This window comes from Phacochoerus africanus, chromosome 1 (genome assembly GCF_016906955.1).
Source record: "Phacochoerus africanus isolate WHEZ1 chromosome 1, ROS_Pafr_v1, whole genome shotgun sequence".
In the NCBI taxonomy this organism is placed as follows: domain Eukaryota; kingdom Metazoa; phylum Chordata; class Mammalia; order Artiodactyla; family Suidae; genus Phacochoerus; species Phacochoerus africanus.
In genome coordinates, this window is record NC_062544.1 from 142,564,451 (window position 1) to 142,591,815 (window position 27,365).

Consider the following 27,365-nt stretch of genomic DNA (forward strand, 5'->3'; position numbering starts at 1 on the left):
TATGTAAACAAATATAGGAGGAAAGAGCTGCTGAAATGTTGTTTACACTAACGTCATTTGAGCCCCATCACTGTCACCAAAAGGGCTCTGAAACATGGGTTTTTACCTTATTTTAAATTTCTACAGAAAAGTGTGGGAATGATGATGCCAAGATAGAACTAATCTGAAATGGAAAGTTTGGTTAGTTAAGATTGCATTCAGCACCAGTAAGCTAACACTTGAGCAACAGTGGCTTAAAGTGGTAAGAGTTCATCTTTCCTTTCTCCTTACTTTTAATTTAATAAGTATGCTTCCATTGGTTCCAGTCCTTAATGATGCTGAATCCATAATTACTAGATATGGGTTATTACATCAGTTTGAATGAAGAAGCAGATATGAATTATAAAAATTAGTGAAATATGGAGTTCCGTCTTGGTACAGCAGAAACAAATATGACTAGGAACCATGAGGTTGCAGGTTCGATCCCAGGCCTCAATCAGTGGGTTAAGGATCCGGTGTTGCCATGAGCTGTGGTGTAGGTCACAGACACAGCTTGGATCTGGCATTGCCAAGGCTCTGGTGTAGGCTGGCAGCAATGGCTCCTATTAGACCCCTAGCCTGGGAACCTCCATATGTTGCAGGTGCGGCCCTAAAAAGACAAAAGACAAAAAAAAAGGTGAAATAAAAAACAATGCCATTCTTCTACATATACATATTTTGCTTTGGAAAAACATTTTTAAAACAAATATTATTTCTGTTAATAGTTAATGACATTACTTTTCATTTGTTTGTTTGGGTTTTTTTTTCCTTTGTAGGGCCGCACCCATGGCATATGGAATTTCCCAGGCTAGGGGTTGAATTGGAACTACAGCTGCTGGCCGAAATCACAGCCACATAAGATCTGAGCCATGTCTGCAACCTACACCACAGCTCACTGCGATGCTGGATCTTTAACCCACTGAGGAAGGCTGGGATCAAACCCACATCCTCAATGGATACTAGTGGGGTTCGTTACTGCTGAGCCATGCCAGGAACTCCTGACATTACTGTTATTTTTACATTAAATTTTTTAATGTTTGATGTAATTTCCATAATAGTAAATATTTAATCCACAAAAGAAAAATTGGGGGTGGGATCCTCAAGAATTATTAAAACTAGTACAGACCAAAAAGTTTAGGAAAAACTGCCTTATAAAAATAAGGCTATCAGTTCATTGTGTATTGTATCTGTTTTTCTTAGTTTATCATTTGGCCATTGTTTTTTGTTTTTTAGTTATGAGTGTTATGATTTTTATGGAGTTAAGTCTGTCACTTTAGTTCCTAAATATGTCCTCTGTCTTTGTACTATTCTCAAGTTTATATATATATTTTTTGCTTAAATATTATCTCATATTTTATATTTTTAGTGCTTAAACATATTATATTCTGTAATATATGGATATAACTCCTTTCTCCAGATACAAAGCCAGCTGTCTCAACATCACGTACTAAGTCATCCTTTCACACTCTTCTAATTTGATAACTTCCAGTGTACAATCAGTGTTTAAATAACCTCTGATTTTCACCCCAGCATTTGGATATTTTTCTGCTATAACCAGAAAGACAGGTGTCATTATCACTGCTTTAAAATAAGATTTCCACACTTACCCGTTCTCACAAGTGCCCTTTCTTCATTTTCCTTTCCCACAATTGTATTCAATATTTTCATCTACTTATTTTTCCAGATAAAATTTATAGTAACACTTAAGTTATAAAAAATATACAGTAATATGTTGGTGGGAATTGCACTGAGATAAAGAATGGACATGTTTATGCTTCTGAGTAGTCTAGTTATCCTATCCATTAGTTTAAAGTCATATATTCTTACAGGCCTTGCACATTTTTGCTAGATTTATTTTTAGGATTTTTTTGTGTTCTTTCTAACTTTCTAGGAATAATTGGTTAGACACCCCAAATTCTTCACTATTGCAATGCCACAGCCAATCCAATCTAAGAATCCTTATCACCATTCCCAGTTTTAGGAGCTTTTTGGTCTGTTTCTGCTGGGGCTTCAGTTCTTTTTCCATACTTAATCATTTATCATCATCATTGTCATTATTATTACTCATCATTTTACATTTTTCATTATGGATTACAAAATCTGACAGTGGGAGTTCCCACTGTGGTCCAGTGGAAACAAATCCGACTAGTATTCATGAGGATGCAGGTTTGATCCTTGCTCAGTGGGTTGGGGATCCAGCAATGCTATGAGCTGCGGTGTAGGTCACAGATGTGGCTCAGATCCAGCATTGCTGTGGCTGTGGCATAGGCCAGCAGCTGTAGCTCCAATTTGACCTGGGAACCTCCATGTGCCATGGATATGGGCCTAAAAAGCAAAAACAAAAAAGTAAAAACAAAAAAGTAAATTTAAAAAAATAAAATTTGACAGAATATTATAATATTCATCTAACACAAAATTTTCAAAAAATATTTCCACAGAGAACTGTCTGCCCTTTATTCCAAGGTATCTCCATTTCTGTACCTGTTTTATTTTTCCCTGGCTTTCTCAACTGATTTTTTGAAGCAGTTCTTTTCATTTTTGCATTAAGGTTGGATTGCTCCATGAGGAATGAGCAGCTATGCTGGGTGCAATGGGTGATGTGAATCTCATATATGCTCTTGGAGTGAAGGTGAAATAGGTATAGAAGAACTTTTACAGGTTTTCAACATAATTTTCTTAGTTGTCACATATCGTGCAAAATTGTTTAGCTTATACTGCTGGAGTAATCCAGCTATTTTGGAGAACATATAAATTTAGATACTTTACCAAAAAGTTCAGATGTTATTTTGGTTTAATATAAGATGTCCTGAAAGAAATAGTTACTTATTTTAATGTATAAGGTCAGTTCTCTTGCTTATGGGACAAAGGAAAAAAGCACATATTTTTGAATGCCTTATCATTATAATGTTCTTTGCAAGCAAAATAAGGTCTAATAATATCTAATGTTGAAAACAAAACAGTCCAAGATTGAAGCCCTTATGCTAATCTCCATATCACCAAAGTGAAACTTGACTTAATTATAGCTTCAACTGTCTCAGAAATACTATTTTAAACCAATCAGGGGGATCCCTTGATCAGGACTAGCTAGGTAATTTGCCTTATAGAGGCCTACCATTCTATAAAGGAAAGAAACTTTGCAATAACCAACTGCTTTTTTTTTTGTGCGGTATAACTTCCTTGTTCCCTCTCTTTTGTCTAAAAATTCTTCCATTTTTGTACAGTTCCTCAGAGGTTCTTTCTATCTGCTATATTGGATGCTATCTGATCTATGAATCATTTAATAAAGCCAATAAGGATATTTAAATTTTACTCAGTTGAATTTTGTTTGTTCTCACTTTAAAGGAACTCATGGGATCCAGAGGAGACTTCTGACAGCTCTGGTGACAAGACATACAGGTATTGATGCATACAAACTCTTTTAGCTCTCTTTTTCATGATTTCCAAAGGCCGAGTTTAAGTTCCTCTCCCATCCAAGTTCTTCCCTTTTTGTACTGAGTTCCCAATCTAATTGGCTTTCCAGGCCAGGGTTAATTGGACAGTATAGACTGATCGAAGGCTCTAACAGAGCCTAGTCCTTAGTCCATGGCTCTGTGCCAGAGCTTAGTGGGTCACCTTGAGCTGGCAGATGGTTCTACCTGGAACCTGAGTCCTTAGCTGGTCTGCAGTCTGCATTTGTTGGGGTCTGCTGTAGTTTTACCTTGGGAACTTCTGGTGATCCAAACCCTGAGAACTTCTCTTGGCCAGTCTGAGTACCAAATCTTTGGTTACTGCTGATGTCCACGGCTCTATTTCCATGCTCCTATTGCTTTCTGCTAAGGTGCCCATGAAATAAAGGAATAATAGATCTGTAAGAATGGAATGCTTGGAAGCCAAAGCTGCAAAACTGGTAGGCATGGATGGAGCTCTTACAAGCTGTTAGAGTGCTCACTACCTAACTTTAGGACACCCCTGCCAGGATAAGTTGGTCATGGAATCGATTTGGTTGACATGAGGTCACCTGCCAACCTCAAGAAAATTTCTATGTAAGAAGAGACACTGGAGTTCATGTCATGGCTCGGTGGTTAATGAACACGACTAGTACCCATGAGGATGAGGGTTCCATCCCTGGCCTTGCCCAGTAGGTTAAGGATCCAGCATTTCCATGAGCTATGGTGTAGGTCACAGAGGTGGCTTGGATCTTACATTGCTGTGGCTGTGGCATAGGCCTGTAGCTACAGTTCTGATTTGACCCCTAGACTGGGAACCTCCGTATGCTTTGGTTTCAGCCCTAAAAAAGACAAAAACAAAACAAAACAAAACAAAAAAAGCGAAAAACCAAGATACACTGTAGAACACCCCAGAATCCCCAATCCAGTGGCACATTGTTCTTAGGTATTAAATATCTTCATGTTTCATATTAAGCACACCACCTCCTAGTACAATAGCTATTTTATGTCTAGGAGCTATGGCCCTGGAACTGTAAATATCTACAAAATGGCAAAATCTTACTAAGACAACCTAGAATTACAATGGCTATTATGGGGAATGTTCAGTGAGATAAGATTTTTCATTTACATAGTCCATTTGAAGGTAAGGGCTCCCAAATAAAACACACAGAATGGGATACTTATTTTAACTGGTATGTGGAAGCTTCTGAAAGTCTTCAAGATTCCAAAATAGCTTCATTGAAATATTCATTTAAAAAGGCAAAAGAAGACAGAAGACACAAGAGGTACCTAAAACAAAAGACTCTAAGAATGCTGTGATTTCTCCTCCTCCTCTCCACCCTCCTTTACCTGAGTACTGACAGTTTTCTAATCCTCTAACTGAATTCCCTTTCCACTCTAAAGAGACTATAAAACTATAAACAAAAGCTGGCCAAGTTAGTGGCCTTACAAATACCCCCATATCTACCCTTGCAAGAGGATTTCCATAGGGGCTCCTTCTATGACTGATGGGACTCCAAGAAATTCTCTTGTCAACTGCAAGCAATTACCCCTATAAACAACTAAGGGGACACTAAAAAAAATGGATGATGGGAAAACTTTCCAAATTCTGGTAGATATACTCTGTAGTTTGAACGCCTCTTGCTCTAGAGCCTGCAGATCGATCCTGAGAGAACTAGCCAAAGCCCACAAAGGGTGAGAATTCTTAACAGAACCAGCTCTCCTGGTTCTCTTAGCACCCAATCATGAGATAAAGGTAAAATTTCATCTTGTCACCTCTATTCCTAATCCAGACCTATTTGTTATTGACCCTTTCTCTCCCAGAGACACCTTCTGCCATTTCATTTGTGCCATTCTGTGTCCTGAAAACTTGGCTTGGCAACTGTCATAATGGGAACCCCCAAAATACAGCTGGGCAGAAAGGTGGGTTGTACTCCTTTTGTGGATGGCATCCTGCCACCTATTGACAACTCTCAGAGGAATTGGTCTGTCTGTCCTTCTTTGGGCTCCCTGTGGGAGTGGCTCTGGATCTCTTGTATCCATAAGGTTGGTTGTTCAGTACTGCCAGGTATACTTACTGTTTGTCCCAGCTAAAATCTGCTAAGATATTTGAATTTATTACTATTATTATTATTATTATTTTTATTATTATTATTATTATTATTATTATCTCTATGGTTAGAAGCCTGATGGCAACTTAGTTTTAGGCCTTTTCCCCAACCTAAAAGGAACCTATGTACTTGGAAAGAAAAGCACTCCAAAGATGAGTAGTTTTAAATCTGGAACTTAGGAGTCTTTTAATTTCCATCCTAGTATAACATCTTTACCCCTGACTAAGAAGCAAATTGGAGAAAATGTAGTTGGAGTGAATGGGTCAGCCTATCATGTTATTCAGGTTGTAGACTGAGTCTTTGAGAAATTAAAAACAGCTATCTTGGGAGTTCCCGTCATGGCTCAGCAGTTAAGGAATCCGACTAGGATCCATGAGGATGGGGGTTCAATCCCTAACCTTACTCAGTGGTTTAAGGATTCAGTGTTGCTGTGAGCTGTGGTGTAGGTTGCAGACACGGGTCAGATCCCAAGTGGTGAGGCCAGAGGCTGTAGCTCCAATTCAACGCCTAGCCTGGGAACTTCCATATGCTGTGGGTGTGGCCCTAGAAAGCAAATAAATAAATAAATAATAAAACAACTATCTACTATCTTTATCTTACAAAATTAGTCTTGACAGGAATAGAAATGTAGCTCTAGAAACATTTAAAAACCCACACCTATCCCCCCTCCCTTTTTTTTCAAGCAATCCACAGACCAGGGCAATTCATCTCAAATAGCTCACACATGTAAAAGATCTGGCCTTAGGGAGCAAAAGTTGGTGGAATTTGCATTCTTTCTCTGTTCTTTTTGAGATGTTACTGGACTTGTGTAAGAACCAATGTAACTCTTATCAGAATGAAGGAAAATTGGCTATTTTAAAATTAAGCCTATGAAAAACCTTTACCACAAATACTAGTGAAAAGTTTAAGCCGTCTGAGCAGGTAACCTTAACTTATTCCATCTTTCAAAAACACAACTTTGATCCAACTGTTCTTTTAAAATACTAGTGAGTTTTGCATTATCATACCTATCATGTCTAAAATTTTAAAACAAAATCCCTAAGACAACTGTGCCTATCTGTATGTCTGTGTATGTTATAGATATGTGACTTTTTTTCTTCCTCTAGGTGATATTGCCAAAGTTAATTTGTAAAGAGCTCTATTCAGTTGACTTAATTTATACAGTTCTTGTTTGTCTTTAAGTGTACTTTCAGAAATAAAAACTAGTCAAATGTTTAAGTTCATGTAACCTAGGAAAATCTTCAGTAAACAAAGTCTAGTTTAAGTTTGTTGGTTTAATGAAAGCAGGCATCATTTTAGAGTCATCAGTATTAAATAATAAATGAATGTTTTTATTCTACTTAGATTTATTTAAAGTCAAATAAGCTCATGTAATCTCATTACAGAATTTTTCAGCAAGGAAGATAGCTTAAGATGATAGCAGTTTAATGACTCATGAAATTTTCAAGAGTAATCTAAATATAATTGTTAAGAACAAGTAAATTACATAGATGTAAAATAAGTTTATAAATAACTTTTCAATAATAATTATGCTTTATGGTATGTGTATTAAAAATAATTTCCAAAATCTTTTTGGAAACTTGAAACTTGACAGTTTAATTATACTAGGATTACATTAAATGATGGATATTTATTGAATATCTAGATCATTTCCAAATAAGATAAAATACTAAAACATTACTAACATAATTTAATCTGCTTTTGGCTTCTTTTTAGAGGAATTAAAGATATTTGGGTCTTTTAGTAAACTTTTTTTGTTACATTGGAAACTACTATGAGAAATAATATACTTCTAGAAATTATGATATCTATTTGCAAATTTACTGATGCAGAATGCTGATATAACTGTTCACAATTGCTTTTTAGTTTTCACTAGGGACTAAGGATTCTGAGGGTTAAGAATTCTAACCAATATATATAATTAAAAATATTTAGAAACAAAATACTTAGAAACAACTGTGTATGAAAGCAGGCAAGGAAGGTAAATTAAGTGGTTGTCCCAGAAATGAGAAAACAAAAACAAAACAAAAACATAGGACAAAATCTAAATGGATACAAAGGTACTATAGAAGGTTTGTGCGAAAGGCATCCTGGTAAAGGAATTTTATGTTTGCTCATGATGGTTAAGACTGGAATAAATTTAGTTTTTAAAAAAATGAATTTTAATATCAAAGTACATTGGCACAAAATTAGAATTTGGTTTTCTGTTAAAAACAAAGTTTTCTTAGACTTCTGACCTGCTTTTGGTAAGCGATTGTAAAAATTTCTTTACCTCGAAGTAATCTGTCTAGACAGCAAAGATTTCATATTGTATCCAAAACAATTTACAGTGTTTTGCATTGCCTTTATTAAGTCTTTGATTACTTAAAAATACATGATCTTCTCAATATTAAAAGAGGGAATTTTCATTCACAACTCTGTAACCCTCTGTATTTGCCTTTAACATCTTCTATTGTCACTTTGGTTAAATAGATAATGAAGTAGTATTTCATAATGATCTGTTATCTTATTTAATCAAATATTCAAACATTTAGACATTTCCCAAAATTTTAGACATGAGATATGTTTAATAATGCAAAACTCACCTAGTTTGTAAAAGAACAATTGAATCTACATTATATTTATGAGAGATGGAATAAGTTTACCTCCTTAGGTGGCTTAAACTTTTCACTAATATTTGTGGTAAAGCAAATTCTAGGTGGAAGTATTTTTAACCTCAAACTAATTTTGAGATTTCTCAGAGCATCCTTGGGAAATACCAAAGGATTTGACTTTTGTAAAATATTAAAAACATTAAGTTTATTTGATATGTTAAATTACATAGGAAGCATTATTAAATAAAATGATGCTAAATAGTCTTAGGTTATATTTGTATTAATATAATTCTTAATATTACATATTAATATAGGTGTTCTAGAAATTTTATAAGATTCCTAAAAATCTGATATGTCCAATATATTACATCATAACTGTAATTATCTTAATATGTTATATATATATCACAGAAATAACCAAATTTCTTGTCACTTCTATTATAATAAATTCTCATAATATCTTTAATCATGAGAATTTTAAAGTCTTTTTTTTTTCCTTTTTGGGCCCCTCCCACAGCTCATGGAATTTCCTGGGCCAAGGAGCAAATCTGAGCTGAAGCTGCAGCCTATGTCCCAGCTGCGACAACAGTGGATCCTTAACTCACTGCACCAGACCAGGGATTGAAGAGTGATTGTGCTGCCTTGGAGACAATCCTGGGTCCTTAATCTGCTGTGTTACAGGAGGAACTCCCAAGTCTGTTGTTATTTCCATAAAGTTACTGTTTTACTTGGATGCTTTTGCAAAAGAGAGATTCATTGAAAGACCCTCCCAAGTACTCTTGACCACTGACACCACTGCCAAATTACAAGGTGTCAAATCTTAGATGCATATTTAATAACTGATAAAGCCTCCACCTGACCTCTGTATCTGTGCAAAGGTGCAGACCTTAAAACCAGATCTGGAATTCCCGTCATGGCACAGTGGTTAACGAATCCAACTAAGAACCATGAGGTTGCTGGTTCGATCCCTGGCCTTGCTCAGTGGGTTAAGGATCTGGCGTTGCCGTGAGCTGTGGTGTAGGTCGCAGATATGGCTCGGATCCCGTGTTGCTGTGGCTCTGGTGTAGGCCGGTGGCTACAGCTCCGATTCGACCCCTAGTCTGGGAATCTCCATATGCCGTGGAAGCAGCCCTAGAAAAGGCAAAAAGACAAAAAAAAAAAAAAAAACAGATCTGAGGAAGAAAAGTAGCCTGCACTGGAGGTAGCCTGCTTCCTCCCAAGACTTTGGATCAAGAACATTTCTTGTCATTCCTCCTCCTTTCTCTGACCATTCTTTTCCTAATTGTAGTACCATCAAGATTTCATGATGATTTTGCCCACCTCTTTGCCCAGGCTCTCTACAACCTCTCTATGTGGTCTACAGCCTTTAAATTGTACTGGCCTCCATAGGTGTCATCTTTCCAGTCCTGAGCCATGATTCAAATGGGACATAGCAGGAGACATTCATGATTCAGACTTAGCTTCCTTTGGCAGATCCCTATTCCCCTGGGAAGGAGTGAGTGCAAATGAGGCTGTGGTCAGGAATTGCTCCTTAACTCTCAAGGATACTGCATAATCTGCTGCTAATGCAAAATACCTACATTCTGTGGCCAAAGTTGTTCTTGATAATAAGAGAGCCTTTGGTTATTTAGCTGACTCAGGAATGTTTGTGCCATGGCCATATACCACTTGTTGCACTTGGATTGATGCTTCTGGGGAAGTTGAGACTCAGCTGCACAAGGTAACAGAATAAGCTGGTGGGCTTGAAAAAGTGACTCCTTTAAAGTAGTCTTTCTGTAACATTCTATTCTGAGTAGTTTAGGTCTTGGGGCGCACAGCTTGAAGTACAGTCTGGACATTGGGAATTATCCCGCTTACAATAATCATAATATTCTCTCAGAAGCTTTAAAGGCATGGTCACAACTGATAACTACTAAACAAATGACATTTCAAGGACTAGGACATCAGAAAAGGAATGAGGAGAATGACTCACTTAAAGAATGTGAATCTGACATTGGCACCTGTGAATGCCACTCAGAGATACAGCAAAAAACTGTGGGAGCTCCTACATTTTTATCACATCTCTCAGTTAATCTGAGAATCTGATCAAAAGTGGGTGGTTCAGTGGGGCAGAGGGAGGATCATTAAAAACAACACAACATGACTCACTTATAAATGGACTCACTTATAAATGGACTCACTTATAAGCTCCATGTCACCAAACTGAGACAATCATAGTTTTGGCTTTCTCAAAATTGAATTTTAAACCAGTCAATCAGGAACCTCTTGATTAGCACAAGTAGGGAATCTTCCTGATAGACCCCTGCCATCCCTTAAATGAAGGTAATCTTGCAATAAGCAAACTGGTTTTTTTCTTTTCTTTCTTTCTTTCTTTTCTTTTTTTTTTTTTGGCCTATTATAACTGCCTTATTCTGTTTCCTCTACCTCTAAAACTTCTAATTTTGTACAGCTCCTCAGAGCTCCTTTTTATCTGTTAGATTGGATGCTGTCTGATCCTGATTAAACACAATCAGATTTAAAAAACAAAATTCAACTGAGTAAATTCTTTAACATTTAGAATCCGTAATGAGGGAAGTACTACGTATTGACAAGGAATCATGTAGGAACAAGGAATTTGAATATTTTAAGTTTAATGGATATTTTTTCAGTAAAATTTTTTAATACGCATATTGTTGCAGAAAAGAATCTAGTCCTTTGACAACACTGTGACTCATAAACATCGAAAGGGTGATAGGTAAAAAAGTAGGAACTGGTATATATGTATAACAATATATATATATTGTCTTTCCTAGGGCCGCTCCCATGGCATATGGAGGTTCCCAGGCTAGGGGTCTAATCCAAGCTATAGCTGACAGCCTAGGCCAGAGCCACAGCAATGTGGGATCCCAGCCGTGAGTGCAGCCTACACCACAGCTCGTGGCAATGCCAGATCCTTAACCTTCTGAGCAAGGCTAGGGATCAAACCCTGCAACCTCATGGTTCCTAGTCGGATTCGTTAACCACTGCGCCACGACAGAAACTCCGGAACTGGTATATTTTTAAAGTTTCTATCAAAGAGGTCACTTTTTCAGTTAAAGCTTAAAGATAAAAATTTTCTTTAAGTTCACTCATTTTCTGAATAAATGACTTTAAAATATACACACTAGTACAATGAGAAATTCATCATTTCCAGGGAAGTTAAGGATTTTATGTGTATTAGAACCTTGAAAACAGACAAGTCAAAAAGAAATACAACTCTGAGATCTATTTATTATAGGATTGATTGATAATTATAAGCAAAATTTTTATTTCCTTCAACAGTTTTTCCAAAGAATTACTACTGTTCTAATGGCCTTGTTTACTTAAACAATTAAAGTAGCATTGAATGAGAAAGAAAAAGTTGTAGCCAGTAATATTTTCCAGCAATTAATTGATAACTTGCTTACTATGGGCTAACAATTAACGGGGAAACATTTCTAGGAAATTGAAAGCATTAATGCAAACGCATTCTGAATTTATACTTTTCAAATCCATTTACTACATTATCTCAAATGGCATAGGGAGAAAACCCCCAAGAAAGACTAATATTAAATCCTATAAAATTGGATTGTGATGATCATTGTACAACTATAAATGTAATAAATTCATTGAGTAATTAAAAAAAGGAAATAAACCTTATGATATTAATGGTCTAAAGGATAGGTTACATTTCAAAAAAAAAAAAAAAAAAGGAAAAAACACCTCTATAACCTCTGGTGTTGGGTGCCCTAGCTGTTTTGGAAACATAAATTCCCTAAGGAAGGCATTCATAAGGGCATCCATCATAAGGATCTGAGGAAAAATCCGAGAATAAAGAGTTCTCTATATGTTTCCCTGCTATATTATAGACTGGTAGCTCTCAACCTGTGTGACTGTTGATATACTCAAGCTTACGTACATGGATACAGGTATCATATCTACCTCCATCACCAAGAAAGAATATTGCAAGTGATCATTAATCTTGACTCCTCCCTACTTCATATTTAAAATATCACTAGTTGTTTTTAACCTTGACCTTTTAATACTTTATTGTTTCAAAACTTCCTGTGGCCTAGAGTGGGTCCCTGTGCTGTGTCACTACACCACTCTTCAGAATTGCTAAAATATAATGTACTTTTTCACCTCCTATGAGTGGGATCCATGATGTTTGCCTCTTGAGGTACAATGGTTGAAGGCTCAGCCAACTGTCCAGGTGTTTAATTAGTTAATATGACATGTGACTACCTGGGGAGGAAAACCCTGACATGGTATATATAAAATATGAGATCAGGGTTTTGTAACCTCAGCACTATTGCTCTTTGCTAACTAAGGCCTTCTTGTGGAGGGCTGTCTTGTACATTGCAGGATGTTTAGCAACACCCCTGGTTTCTACCCACTAAATGCCAGTAGCACCTGCCCATTATGATATCTGAAATGTCTCCAGACATTGCCAAATGGCCCCTGGAAGGGCAAAATCACCTCTAGTTGAGAACTACTGTCTAGATTGTCAAACAAGTGTGTACCGCTTACTTGTACCTTGGGTGGTTGTGTTGGCAGAGCTCTGGGAATCAGGTATTTAGACTGACATAGCATGTACTTATGTAATTGATACTGACCCCACTCAAGCTCTGCTTTGAAATAAAGGGAAAATTTTCATACAGTTTGAAAATTAAAGGCAATGGGCCATGATAACATCACCTACAGGAGTCATATATTTTCTCTCCTTTCCAAGGATAGCCAAATCAAGTCTTAGACAAAGAAGTTTGTAGGTTGTAATAAGTTTTTGGTTCATTTTTTAGAGGTGCATTGAATATTTTTTCTGAATGATGTGGCATTAATCATTAGGAAAATGTTCTTACAGGAAATATCCATATCCTGGGCCTCTGAAATACAACAATCTCAAATGTTCTGCAGGAAAAAGAGTCTTGTGTTGACTCATAGTTCATCTGTTTATGATATTATCTTCATCTGGGTGGACAGTGCAGAGAAATTACATGCGTTCTATTAAGGCTTAAACAACACCCATCTATCCCAATAGAACAGTCAAAAAACATTTTTCTCAATATCACCATTACCTTCAGTCTGTGTGAAATTATTATCTCCATCTACAGAAAACCAATGGACCATTTTAACTATTCCACTCAAGGTGTCAAACCAAAACAGAGTGAAAATGCCAATAATTTACAGCGAGGCCTTAATACACTTCTGGTATATCACAGATGGATACCTAAACACATAGTAGACAGCTTTCATCAATAAAAGAAATATAGCCAGCCAGGCTAGAGAGACCCAAACTCTAAGTGGACAAGCCTCACCAAAGGGAATAAATATTTAAGTTTTCATTAAACTTTTTTTTTCCATCAACTTTCATGCTGTTTTAACTTGAAAATATTGATCTTTTATTTCTTCACCCTTAAGAGTCTAGCACTGGATTTGGCACTGAGAAAGCATGGACAAAAAATGTTAATTGAATAAATGGCTCAATAACAGCTAATTCTGTTTGTATCAGATAAAGCTGTAACATTATAAATACAGAGAAATGTGACTCATATGTAGTGAAACAAGGAAAAACAAAGCACATATTTAATTCATCTAAAAATTTAGCAAAATAAATTGATATTTCTCAAAATAGGAATCTGTTTTATAGAACTTTATAAGGTATATAGATATAAGTAGAAACCTAGGTAAGCCTGAAACTAGAATATGGTTCAATGGTGCAGTGTGTTTTTTAAAATATACTTTAAAATATTTTATAAAAATAATTTAATGTAACATAATTGTGTAGAACACTTGGAAAATACAAAAATGGGTACTATAAGGGAAAATTCCTGAACATAATCAAAGCCATTTATGACAAACCCACAGCCAATATAATACTCAATGGAGAAAAGCTGAAAGCCTTCTCACTCAAATCTGGAACAAGACAAGGATGCCCACTCTCACCACTGCTATTCAACATAGTATTGGAAGTCATAGCCACAGCAATTAGACAAACAAAAGAAATAAAAGGCATCCAAATAGGAAGAGAAGAGGTAAAACTGTCACTTTATGCAGATGACATGATACTATACATAGAAAATGCTAAGGACTTGACCCAAAAACTACTTGAACTGATCAACAAATTCAGCAAAGTAGCAGGATATAAGAATAACATTCATAAATCAGTCACATTTCTGAGTACTAACAATGAAATATTAGAAAAGGAATACAGAAATACAATACTCTTTAAAGTTGCACCCCAAAAAATAAAATACCTGGGAATACACCTGACCAAGGACATAAAGGACTTATATGCTCAGAACTATAAAACATTAATCAAGGAAATTAAAGAAGATATAAAGAAATGGAAAGAGATTCCATGTTCCTCGACTGGAAAAATTAATATTGTAAAAATGGCCATACTACCCAAAGCAATCTACAGGTTCAATGCAATCCCTATCAAATGACCCATGACATTTTTCGCAGAACTAGAACAAACAATCCAAAAATTTATATGGAACTACAAAAGACCCAGAATTACCAAAGGAATTCTGAGGAACAAAAACCAAGCAGGAGGCATAACTCTCCCAGACCTCAGCCAAAATTACAAAGCCAGAGTCAGCAAATCGGTGTAGTACTGTTACCAAAACAGACAGACCAATGGATCAGAATAGAGAACCCAGAAATAAACCCATCACCTATGGTCAATTAATCTCTGACAAAGGAGGCAAGAGCATAAAATGGGAAAAAAAAAAAAAAACAGTCTTTTCAGCAAGCATTGCTGGGAAACCTGGACAGCTGCATGCAAATCAATGAAACTAGAACACACCCTCACACCATGCACAAAAATAAACTCAAAATGGCTGAAAGACTTAAGTATAAGACAAGTCACCATCAAGCTCCTGGAAGAAAACATAGGCAAAACATTCTCTGACATCAACCTTATGAATATTTTCTCAGGTCATTCTCCCAAGGCAACAGAAATAAGAGCAAAAATAAACCAATGGGACCTAATCAAATGGACAAGCTTTTGCACAGCAAAGGAAACCAAAAAGAAAACAAAAAGACAACTTACAGAATGGGAGAAAATAGTGTCAAATGATGCAATGGACAAGGGCTTAATCTCTAGAATATGCAAACAACTTATACAACTCAACAGCAAAAAAGCCAACCACCCAATGGAAAAATGGGCAAAAGATCTGAATAGAAACGTTCCCAAGGAAGATGTACAGATGGCCAACAAGCACATGAAAAAATGCTCAACATCCCTGATTATTGGAGAAATGCAAATCAAAACTACCATGAGATTCCACCTCACACCAGTAAGAATGGCCATCATTAATAAATCCACAAATAACAAGTGCTGGAGGGGTTGTGGAGAAAAGGGAATCTGTCTGCACTGTTGGTGAGAATGTAAGCTGGAGAACAGTATGGAGGTACCTTAGAAATCTATACACAGAACTCCCATATGACCCAACAATCCCACTCTTAGGCATATATCTGGACCAAACTTTCCTTAAAAAAGATACATGCACCCACATGTTCATTGCAGCACTATTCACAATAGCCAAGACATGAAAACAACCCAAATGTCCATTGACAGACGATTGCATTAGGAAGATGTGGTATATATACACAATGGAATACTACTCAGCCTTAAAAAAATTACATAATGCCATTCACAGCAACATGGATGGAGCTAGAGACTCTCATACTGAGTGATGTAAGTCAGAAAGAGAAAGACAAATACCATATGATATCACTTATATCTGGAATCTAATATAAGCACAAATGAACTTTTCCACAGAAAAGAAAATCATAGACCTGTAGAATAGACTTGTGGCTGCCCGGGGGGAGAAGGAAGGAGTGGGAGGGATCGGGAGCTTGGTGTTAATGGATGCAAAGTATAAATCTTGGAATGGATTTACAATGAGATCATGCTGTGTAGCATTGAGAACTATGTCTAGATACTTATTGCAATACAACAATGGGAGGAAATAGTATGTATACATGTATGTGTTACTTGGTCCCCATGCTCTACAGTGGGAGAAATAAATAAATAAATCATAACAATGTAAAGAAAAAGGCAAATTTTAAAAAAATGAGTACTCTGTAATTCTTGTAAATCTCAAAATTCCTTTTTCAGCTATAAGAGAGTTAACTTATTGGTTTATTTTATGTAGAAATTGTTATGATCACTTCACATAAACCTGATTCTTTAACAATAGATTGCAAATATCTTAAATATTCAAATATTTTTTAAGGGTTGTATAAGGTTTCACTACAATGCATGTACTGAGAATGATGATAATCATATACCTGTTTCTAGCTACTTAGAGTAGTTCCATATTCTCAATTTAAAAAATACAAATGCTATTAGCCTTATACTTAGAATTAATATCTGAAGCTATGTCTACATTAATTTTTAAAGCTTTAGAGAATGAATCTGTATATATGAACTGAATCACTTTGTTGTACAGCAGAAATTATCACAACTTTATAAGCACAAACTTTTAAGCATCCTATTTTATCCCACCAACTGTTATGGGTTGAATTATGTCCCCCCTCAAAATTCACATGTTGAAATTCCAACCCCCAGTACCTTATACTGAGTCCCCATTTAATTGTTTTTTTTTTCTTTTTATGGCTATACCTGTGGCATATGGAATTTCCTAGGCTATGAGTTGAATCAGAGCTGCAGCTGCCAGCCTACACCACAGCCAGGGCAACAATGGATCCGAGCCACATCCCAACTATGTTGGGTTCATAACCTGCTGGGCCACAGTGGGAATTATGAGTCCATACTGAGAAATAGGTCCACTGAAGATACACTATGTTAAGATGAGGTCATACTGAATTATGGGTGAGTCCTCATACCCACATGATTTGAACTTTATTTATAAGCACAAATCTGGACACAGGCATGCATAGAGGGAAGAGAACATCAAGAGACACAAGAACATGGCCATCTACAAGGACATGAGGACAGAAACCTGTAACAGATCCTTTTCTCCCAGTCTCAGAAGGAACTGGCCCTAATGACACCTTGATTTTGTATTTGTAAACTTCAGAACCATTAAGCCAATAAAGTTTTTAGAACTTGTTACGGCAGTCCCAGAACACTTAAACCCCAACCACCACTGCAGGAAATTTCTACCTGGTCGAAACTCATTTCTCCCTAGCCAGTTTCAGCACACATTCACAACACTTAACAGGTTTTTTAAGGCTTTTTCATCCTTTATAGTCTTTTATTTCGAGGTCACTGTATATCTCTTTGTCCCTTCTTCCAGTCTGGAGTCTTTATGGTGGGCATTTTCTTACATTACTATTCTAATGGTCTTGAAATAATTAAAAAACAATAATAACAGTAGCTAATATTGAATACTTTCTACATTGAGGCTTCATGCTAAATTAACCTTTTTATGTTAATGATTATCCTAAATTGCCATGTTAATGGACTCCTGGAAATGAAGTGTCATCACCATCCTTCTTTTGTTTTGGTTTGTCATATAAGTCATGTCCTGTGCATTTTAAACATTCATTATATGTTGACAGCTTTCCTACTCTGGCATAAGTCTTTGCAAATAATTATGCTCTGATGTGGAGTTTTAACTAGCTAAATTCTAACCACAGTGGTCCTCAGGAAAGTAGCTTCGAGTGGGCATTTGCGTGGCATTTATTCTAGGCATTAGAATTTTCACTGAATTGAAATCAACTAGAATTTCACTCAATTTTTCACAGTATTTTAGTTCATTGACTAACCCCCTCCCCACTCCAGGAGGGAGGAGAACAGCAGTCAAAAAAGACTGTTCAGATGGTTGCCATGCCAGACAGGATGCAAATGTTGCTAAGTGAATGATAGAAAGTGGCAGGGATAATTATGCTGTAATCTGAGTGCAGAGCAAGAAACAGCTGTTGGGGTTTGGGGAGAAGAGTGGTGGAGGCCAGTGTAGCAATGGGTGAGCTGTCTGGGGAAGTGGCTGGGCAATGAGTGCAGTCAATGGGGCTGGACTCAGTAGGCCAGAGCACACCCGAGGGCTGGGCTGGCAGAGCAGGGTCTGTGAACATGGAAACAAGGGGACTTTGTGAAAAGGCAATGTGGGCTGTGTCATGAGCAGAAATAGGAGATAATGAGAAGAGGATGGGCTGACAGCAGCTCTGGATTTTTGTCACCTAGATTGCAGCTGCTGGTTCATACAGGGCTTGTTTGGGGGTGCAGCTGTCAAAGCCTGACATTGGCCAACCTCTCATATAAGCATGGTGCAGACTTAGCCAGAGTGGAGCTTGAGGGGCAACAATCTACTTCTTACTATCAGTGAAGGAAGTTGGATTTTATTCTTAGAACTCAATGTATACTTTACTCTTTGAACTGTAAGGAACCACCTAGGAAATGCGTAATCTCAGATTTACAGGAGGGGGAAAATCTGAAGAGGCCTAAGGAACTCTGATATTGTAAATGGGGTGAAGTTCTGAAGAAGGTAGAGGTGGGTGTGCATTTATTAGTTCATGCCAATACTACCTTCTGCACACAGAGTGACCTCAGTTCAGTTACTGTTCTCTAAGACTCTGCACCCAATTCTGATTAAGGGGTCTTCTTACACCACCATGAAATTCTCAAGCATCAATCAACTGTCCTACAATTCAACTCAATTCTGATAATGTCTACCTGGGGACTACATCAGATTCCACAGGTTAAGGTTTCAGTCCCACAAAATTTCCTCCACTTTGGATGCCAATCACAAATTTAGGTTGTATGAAATAAAATTCATATTTTATGGCAAGGCTAGAAAAATTTAAACATAAAAATTCTTCTCTGCCCTTTGGCTTCCTTTCCCCTCTCACTGTGCATATCTGTGTGATGCCTTGTCCAGACATCCCCCATCAACAGGAATACCTGCTCAGCTATAAAGAACAACATACTCCCAGCATCAACAAGTCCTTAAAGATAACTTTCCTTCTTGATCTTATAAGAGGTCTCATAACCTAACAGGATGACACTTAGATCTGGATTACATAAACTGTAAATAGTTCATCATTTGGAGAGGGGGATCAAGATGGTGCAGGAGTAAGACATCTCGCTCACCTTCTCCCACAAACACATCAAAAAAACACATCTAGACTCACACAGGACATCAACTGAATGCTGGCAGAAGAACTTAAACCTCTAAAAAGGGCAAGAAACTCTTGACATACTGGGGAGAACAAAAGAAAAAAAGAGAGAGAGAAAAGGAATCAGAACAGGACTAGCATTCTTGAGAGGGAGCTGTGAAAGAGAAAAGGAACCCACATTCTTGGAAGCCACCTAACTGATGGGGAGGTCAGCTGAGATGGAGGGACCTCAGAGTTGCTGAGAAAAGCACAGCAGCTGAAGAGAGGAGGGCAAAGTAGAGTGAGAGCCGCACAGACCATCTGAAACACTGGCCCAGACACCACAGCCTGAGACGCTCAGTCAGGGGCTGGGCACTGAGACTTAGGCTCCAGAGGTCAGCCCCAGGGAGAGGACTGGGGTTGGCTGTGTGAGGACAGCCTGAGGGGCTACAGAGTGATGTGCCACGAGGAGGGGAAGGGGGTGCTATTGGTGGGGGAGTGGAACACCATGGCAGAGGGAAACTGGGAGAAGGTCTGGGCCTGCAAGAGAAGCAAGACACCCTTGTTGGGGAGGGTGAGAGGAGGAGGAGGACCGAACCACCATAGGAATCTCCCTGCACATGCGGGCCTGGGCTGTGAGAGGGCAGGATGGCTCTGACCCAGGCTACGGGTGGTGAGAAGCCACTTGCTCAGACTACAGGAGACTGGGCACTTCTTGTGCTAGCTGTGGGTGGCTGGGCACCTCTTATGTGGGCTGGGGTTATGGCGGGCAAAGTGCAACATAGTGCCTCTTGTGTGATCTGCAGGTGGCAGGAACAGACTGCAGTGGACCTCTCAGAGGCCAGAGGGAGGTGTGGCCTGCCACCACTGGGGGCCTGTGAGTGGGCTCCACCTGCAGCCCCAGTCACCTCAGGGGTTGGCAAAAAAAAAAAAGGGCACTGCAACCAAGCACTACACGTTGTAGCTCTTATATCCCTAGAAACACACCTGCCCTGCAGCTGCCACTGCCAAACACTCTGGGTAGCACCCAGATGCTTGATCACTTTCCCTTCCCAAGACCCTACAACCAGGAACAGTTGGTACAGCACCTCCTATGTGGGCAAAGTGGAATGGGGTGCTTGCTGTGTGGTCTGCAAGTGGCAGGGGAAAACCACTGCAGTTATCACTGATTCCAGAGGTGGGCATGGCCCACTGCCACTGGGGATACCTCAACAAAAATCACTTGCAGCCCCAACCACATCAGAGGGCACCATAGAGGAGGACATTGTGACAGAATCCTACCTGTTGTTGCTCTCGCTCCCCTAGGAGCACACCTGCTCTGCTTCTGCCACTGCCAAATGCTCTGGGCAATGGCTAGATACTTGATCACTGTCCCTTCCCAGGAACCTAAAACTAGGAGCAGCTGGTGAAGCACCTTCTGTGGGGGCTGAGTGGGATGAAGTGCTTCTTCCATGGTCTACAGGTGGTGGGGGCAAATCACTGCAATTATCACTGACTCCAGAGGTGGGTATGGCCTGCCACCACTTGAGGTCCATGAACGGCCACCACCTGCAGCCCCATTACCTCAAGGGTACCACAGAGGAGGGCACTGTGACTGAACACCGCCTGTTGTTGCTCTCAAACCCCTGAAAGCACACTGACCCAGTTGCTGCCACTGCCAAATGCTCCAGGTAGTGCCCACATTCTTCATCTCTGTTACTTCCCAGGATTCTGCAAACAGCAGCAGCCTGTGTAGCACCTCCTGTGTGAGCCAAGTGAGATGGGGTGCTTCCTGCATGGTCTGCAGGTGGCAGGGGCAAACCACCGCAGTTCTCACTGACTCCAGAGGTGGGCGTGGCTCGCTGCCACTAAGGGTCCCTGAACAGGCACCACTTGCAGCTCCAATCATCTCAGAGGCTCTTTGAACATTGCAATCAAACACTACCTGTTGGTGCTCTCACTCCCCTGGGAACTCACTCACCCTGCTGCTGCCACTGCCAAATGCTTGGGGCACCTTGTCAATCTGCATGAGGCTCATTACCCCTTCCCAGGGCCCTGCAACTAGAAGTAGCCTGTGCCACCTTCCTGCAGGTCCTTGCTGCTATTAAGAGCCAGGCAACCAGGCACTGACTACTAGCCCTACCCATTGCCTCCTCCTCTCTGAAAACACACTCAACACCCTGGGGATAACAACCTGCTCACACCAAAGAAAGAGACAGCAAAAATAAATGGTAACCCCCCACACACAAAATAGAAAGGCGTGCTCTTGCATAGAAATAGGCCCACAAGACTACAGTTTGGCTTCCATTAACTCAAAAAAAAAAAAACATAAGCAAGGTGAAGAAGCTCAGAAACCATTCCCAGTTAAATGAACAGGAGAATTCACCTGAAGTAGCAAACAAATAAACAGACCTCTGCAGTCTGTTAGACATTGAGTGGAGATAAAAAGTAATGTAGATTCCTTTGGAAAGAAACTAGAAAATATAAGGAGGAACATAGAAAAATTAGAAAATTCATTTGCAGAGATGCAAACTGAGATAATGGCACTAAAGAGCGGAATGAATAATGCAGAGGAAAGAATTAGTGACTTGGAAGACAGAATAATGGAAATCACCCAGTCAGGACAGCAGACAGAAAGCCAAGTGAAAAAACATAAAAGCAATATAAGAGATGTATGTGATAATATAAAGTGGGCACATCTACACATAATAGAAATTCCAGAGGAAGAAGAAAAAGAAAAGGAAATTGAAAATATATTTGAAGAAATTATGGCTGAAAACTTTGCAAATCTAAAGGAAACTGATATCAAGATAACAGGAGGGACAGAGGGCCCCAAACAAGTTGGACCCAAATAGGCCCATGCCAAGACATATAATAATAAAAATGGCAAAAGTTAAAGAAAAAGAGAAGATTCTAAAGGCAGCAAGAGAAAAACTAAGCATTAATTATAAGGGAACCTCCATAAGGCTATTTCTCTACAGAAACACTACAGGCCAGAAAGGAGAGACAAGATATAATTAAAGCTCTGAAAGGAAAAATTTGAAGCCTAGAATACTCTATCCAGCAAGAAGTAAGAAGAAGTAGCATGGAGGAAACCAACACTGGAAAGCAATCACTTAAATAAGCCAGCATACAGATATAAAAGAGGAAAAAAATTACTATAAAAGAGATGAGAAACATAAGGAAGAGCAAAAGGAGACACATTAAGATATTTAAAAAGGACTTCAAAATCATAGAGTGGGGAAGTAAAATAATAAAATATAGATTCTTTTTTTTAATAATGCATTTGAGGCTATATGATTATCAGGCTGAAGCAAGCAGATACAGGAAGGGTCTAAAACACTTCAAAAATATGGTAAACACAAATCAAAACCAAACACTACATTCACGAAACCTAGAAACAAAAGTACTCAAGCATAAAATAAATGTAAATCATCAACCAAAAAAAGAAAAGAAGAAAGGAGAAACACAGAATCAACTGGAAATACAAGGTTGAAAATGGCAATAAATTCATATATATCAATAATTACCTTAAATGTCAATGGAATGAATGCTCCAATCAAAAGACACAGAGTGGCAGATGGAATAAAAAAAGCAAAAACCTAAATATGCTATCTAAAAGAGACTCACCTTAGGGCAAAGGACACATATAGATTGAAAGTGACGGGATGGGAAAAGATATTTCATACCAATGGACAAGACAGGAAAGCAGGAGTTGCAATACTCATATCAGACGAAATAGACTTTAAAGTGAAGTCCATAAAGAAAGACAAAGAAGGACATTACTAAAAGGATCCATTCAAGAAGAGGATTTTACAATCATCAATAATATAGGAGCAGCCAGACACATACAACAAATACTAACAGACATAAACAGAGAAACTGATGTGACTACAATAATAGTAGGACAATTTAACACCCCACTCACATCAATGGACAGCTCCTCTACTCAGAAAATCAATAAGGCAACAGAGATCCTAAAGGACCCAATAGAAAAGTTAGACTTAATCGACATTTTCAGGATGTTACATTCAGAAATATGAGATTACACATTCTCCTCAAGTGCACAGGGAACATTCTCAAGGACTGAACAATACTGGGGCACAAAACTAACCTAAAAAAATTTAAGAGTATCAAAATTATTTCAAGTATCTTCTCTGACCACAATGCTATTAAGCTAGAAATCAAACACAGGAAAAGAAATGAGAAAAAACTAACTATATGGAGACTAAAAACATAGTACTAAAAAACCAATGGGTTAATGAGGAAATCAAAAGGAAAAATAAAAAATACCCCGAGACAAATGATAATGAAGACACAACCACTCAAAATCTATGGGATGCCATAAAAGCAGTGCTCAGAGGGAAATTCATAGCAATAAAGGCCTTCCTCAAAAAAGAAGAAAAATCTCAAATTTACAACTAAACCCAACATCTAAATGAATTAGAAAAAGAAGAACACACAAAACCCTAAGTAAGCAGAAGGAAGGAAATCATAAAGATCAGAGAGGAAATCATAAAGATCAGAGAAGAAATCAATAAAATAGAGACTCAAAAAACAATAGACAAAATCAATAAAACCAAGAGCTGGTTCTTTGAAAAGGTAAACAAAATTGACAAACCTCTGGCCAGACTCACCGAGAGGAGAGAAAAAACCCAAATAAACAAAATAAGAAATGAAAAAGAAGTCACAATAGATACTGCAGAAAGACAAAAAAAAAAAGAGAGAGAGAGAGAGAATACTATAAACAATTATATGCCAATGAATTTAACAACCTAGAAGAAATGGACAAGTTTTTAGAGATTTACACCCTGCCAAAACTGAATCAAGAAGAAATAGATCAACTGTACAGATCAATCACTACAAATGAAATTGAATATGTCATAAAAACACTTCCTACAAATAAAAGTCCAGGACAAGATGGCTTCACAAGAGAATTCTATCAAACATACAAAGGGGAACTTATATCTATCCTCCTTAAATTTTCCAAAAGGTTGAAGAAGAAGGGACACTCCCAAAGATATTCTATGATGCCAACATTACCCTAATTCCAAAACCAAAGATACCACCAAAAAAGAAAACTATAGGCCAATATCTCTGATGAATATAGATGCAAAAATTCTTAACAAAATTTTAGCCAGCTGAATCAGACAACATATAAAAAAGATTATATACCACAACCAAGTGGGATTCATCCCAGGTTCACAAGGATGGATCAACACATCCAAATAAATCAATGTAATACACCACATTAACAAAAGAAAAGTAAAAAACCACATGGTCACCTCAATAGATGCAGAAAAAGCATTTGACAAAGTCCAATATTCATTCATGAGCAAAATTCTTACCAAAGTGTGTATAGAGGGAACATATCTTAATATAATAAAAGCCATTTATGACAAACCCACAGCAAATATAATACTCAATGGAGAAAAGCTAAAAGCCTTCCCACTAAAATCTGAAACAAGACAAGGATGCCTACTCTTACCACTATTATTTAATGTAATATTGGAAGACATAGCCACAGCAATCAGAGAACAGAAATAAAAGGTATCCAAACTGGAAGAGAAGAGGTAAAATTGTCACTGTATGCAGTTGACATGATACTATGTATAGAAAACCCTAAGGTCTCAACCCAAAAACTATTTGAACTGATCAACAAATTCAGCAATATAACAGGATATAAGATTAACATTCAGAAATTAGTCAAATTTCTGTATACTAACAATGAAATATTAGAAAAGGAATACAAAAATATAATACCTTTTAAAATTGCACCCCATAAAATCAAATACCTGGGAATACACCTGACTAAGGAGGTGAAAGACTTGGATGCTGAGAACTACAAAACATGAATCCAGGAAATTAAAGAGGAGGCAAAGAAATGGAAAGAGATTCCATGTTCCTCGACTGGAAAAATTAATATTGTAAAAATGGCCATACTACCCAAAGCAATCTACAGGTTCAATGCAATCCCTATCAAATTACCCAGGACATTTTTCACAGAACTAGAATAAACAATCCAAAAATTTATATGGAACCACAAAAGACCCAGAATCACCAAAGGAATTCTGAGAAACAAAAACCAAGCAGGAGGCATAACTCTCCCAGACTTCAGGCAATATTACAAAGCCAGAGTCATCAAGATAGTGTGGTACTGTTACCAAAACAGACAGACCAATGGAACAGAATAGAGAAACCCAGAAATAAACCCATCACCTATGGTCAATTACCCTTTGACAAGGGAGGCCAGAACACAAACTGGGAAAAAGACAGTCTTTTCAGCTAGTATCGCTGGGAAAACTGCATGCAAATCAATGAAACTAGAACACATCCTCACACCATGCACAAAAATAAACTCAAAATGGCTGAAAGACTTAAACGTAAGACAAGACACCAGCAAACTCCTAGAAGAGAACATAGGCAAAACATTCTCTGACATCAGCGTCATGAATATTTTCTCAGGTCATTCTCCTAAGGCCATAGAAATAAGAACAAAAATAAACCAATGGGACCTAATCAAACTGACAAGCTTTTACACAGCCAAAAAGCTGTGTGATTATGTTTTTTTTAATCATAAAAAAAAACAAAAAGATAATTTACAGAATGGGAGAAAATAGTTTCAAATAATGCAACTGACAAGGGCCTAATCTCTAAAATATACAAACAACATAAACAACTCAACAGCAAATACGCCAACAACCCAATGGAAAAATGGGCAAAAAACTTGAAGATACAGATGGCCAACAAGCACATGAAAAAATGCTCAACATCCCTGATTATTATAGAAATGCAAATCAAAACTTCTATGAGGTACCACCTCACATCAGTCAGAACGGCCATCATTAACAAGTCCACAAATCACAAATGCTGTGGGGGGTATAGAGAAAAGGGAACCTGTCTACACTGTTGGTGGGAATGTAAATTGGTACAACCACTATGGAAAACAGTATGGAGGTACCTTAGAAAACTACGCAGAGAACTACCATATGACCCAGCAATCCCACTCTTGGGCATATATCCAGACAAAACTTTCCTTGAAAAAGACACATGCACCCGCATGTTCACAGCAGCGCTCTTCATAATGGCCAAGACATGGAAACAACCTAAATGTCCATTGACAGATGATTCAATTAGGAAGAGGTGGTATATATACATAATGGAATACTACTCAGCCATTGAGAACAAAATAATGCCATTTGCAGCAACATGGATGGAGCTAGAGACTCTCATCCTGAGTGAAGTATGCCAGAATGAAAAGGACAGATACTGTATGATATCACTTATATCTGGAATCTAATATATGGCACAAATGAACCTTTCCACAGAGAAGAAGATCATGGACATGGGTAACAGACTTGTGGTTGCCAACAGGGAGGAGGAGGGAGTGGGATGGATTGGAATGGATTGGGGTTAATAGATGCAGACTATTGCCTTTGGAATTGGAATGGATAAGCAATGGGATCCTGCTGTATAGCACTGGGAAGTATGTCTGGTCACTTGTGATGGAGCATGATAATGTGAGAAAAAAATGTATGTATTTATGTGTGACTGGGTCACCTCGCTGTGCAGTAGAAAATTGACAGAACACTGTAAATCAGCTATAATGGAAAGAATTTAAAAAACTAAAATAAAAATAGAATAGAACTCCTAAAAATAATAATAATTCATCATTTGATATACAGCTGTCTGTCTCAAAAAACGTATACTGTCTTGACTTCTACAGGGTGGAACAGTTCTCAGAGCTCTCTGAGATGCTCTTCCTGGGTTATAATCCTCAAATTGGCTTGAGTAAAATTTTCCAATTCTCTCTTAGATCAGTGAATTAATTTTTCACTGACAGTTGTCAGTTGTACTTCTGAATGATTGGCCATTAATCAGAGGTTCCTACCACCCCTTCCTTGGGATCAGGTAATTTGCTAGAGTAGCTCATAGGACTCAGGGAACCAGGTGGCTCACTAAATTACCAGTTTATTACAAGGGATATTATAGGATTTAAATAATTTGCCAGATGAAGAGAGACTTAGGAAGAGGTTTCCAGCAAAGGAGCTTCTGTCCTCAGGGATCCAGGGGCCTGGCACAGTGGCATGTGGAAGCATTCTTGATCATCAGCCTGAAGGCTCTTCAGTGACCCTTCTTTATGAGTTTTTTAAGGAGGTTACATTTCATAAGTA